This window comes from Strix uralensis, chromosome 4 (genome assembly GCF_047716275.1).
Source record: "Strix uralensis isolate ZFMK-TIS-50842 chromosome 4, bStrUra1, whole genome shotgun sequence".
In the NCBI taxonomy this organism is placed as follows: domain Eukaryota; kingdom Metazoa; phylum Chordata; class Aves; order Strigiformes; family Strigidae; genus Strix; species Strix uralensis.
Genome location: NC_133975.1, coordinates 125,388,042 through 125,389,831, shown reverse-complemented (window position 1 = coordinate 125,389,831; position 1,790 = coordinate 125,388,042).

Here is a 1,790-nt window from a genome sequence, read left to right as displayed (position 1 = left end):
CGTCTTAGTGCCTGAGGGAATTACTTCTTGATGAAACAGAAAATAAGTCCTGTTTTGCACTGTCATATCACTGGTTTATAACAAGCTCATAAAGAAGCAGTTGATAGCACCATATTTTTCATAGCAAATATATGAATGTATTCAACCAAAGAGGAGCACGTGATTCCAAGCAGCTGATTTTTAAGTGTATGAGAACTGTTAAACTGGCATTATTTCCTGTGTGAAAATACCCAAGAACCTTGCAAGCAGCTTCATTCTCTCCGGGTAAGTGCAGATCGGGGGGGTGCACCTGGAAGACTGGGCATATCTTCAGTGGGTTGAAGAAATTGATAGGTATAATTACACCAGTGGTGCTTAAAATCCCAAATCCTGCATTTGAAATAAGCTAGTATCGGGTGCTAAGTGGGAATGTTAAAACCAGAAATGAACGCTGTCTTCTGAGACTGTAGTTACAGAGTAACAGACCAGTATGAGGAGACTTTAACAAAACCTTTTAGAGGTTAGTGTGAGTCCTTTAAGAAATGTCTCTCTCTGCAGAGAGTTTTTATGCTTAGACACCTCCCTCGGACAGCTTTGTTTTAGTATTCCATCAAATACCTATTAAGTGCTGCAAAAATTGCTCTGTACTTCTGAAGCGGTGGAGTCTTTATGTTTATTCTGCTCCACTGGCAGGCTCCAATCTGTGCATCTGGCTCTGCACACACAATTACCTTCAGCCTTCTGAGGACCATCGCAGGCGAATGGTGGTTGGTAATTATGCCGTAGTTAACATATGTGGACTACAACTGAAAACAGCACAAGAGTATTTAAGAATTGCTATATGTTATAGAATAGTTGGCAGAGGAATTCAGAGGGGTTGGTTTTATTTTTTTGCCTGAGGGTAGATAGCTAATTCTTTCAAAACAAGTTTTGAATGTCAAGTTTTGAGGATTAGCCTGGAGTTCAGAAAGGATTTCTGAGATACAGAAGATACTTCTGGTATACGGTTACAGCTGTGCTGGAGATGTCTTAATCATCTCTGGAAACAAATCCTATTCACCCAGAAGTATCAAGTTTCCACATGATATGTTTTACAAACTGTTAATGTCCTTCAGCCACAACTCTGAATCCACAGTTGTTTTGAGTCTGCCTGCTGGTGATAATTGAGATGATTCACTTGCTTTTGTAACTGCTGCTTATTTAAAAGTGCAGCTTCAATTTAAAAATCACATTTCTCTCAACTTCTTTTTTATTACTTGTGTTAAATTCAAGTTACGCCCAACATCCTTATCTGTTGCTTTTCAAATTACTTTGTGCTATTTTGAGACAACTCGGGCAGCGAGAGTCAGGGCTATGATGCACCTGGATCGTGTGCCCTTTCAGGATTTATTCTCCCAGGTGGACTAGCTATTGCCTGTTTCTGTGGAATTCATAGTTTTGTAACTGAGTAGACCAAAAGCTTCAGCTCCCTCTGAATTTACAGTAATGCCCTCACAGGCATGACTTGGTTCAGTACCAGTCGTGAGGGTGGGGAACTAAAGGATGATTCTGAGGCCTGTTTCATTGCTTTTGTGTGTTCATACACTCTTTTCCTGGTTATCTTGACACTCAGTGGAGTAGGGTCACTGGGTCTAACGCTTGATTTCTTCAAGATGGTGTGTGCTACATACAGAAATGCACACTGAGGGAGCTTTTGGTTGCCTCCACTTGCTTTCAAGTGTCCGTTGAGCGAGATTCTGCTGTGCTCTGCCAACTCTCTCTGAATTAAAACAGCAGAGACGGGAGCTCTGGTACCGAAGTGTTTGAGGTGC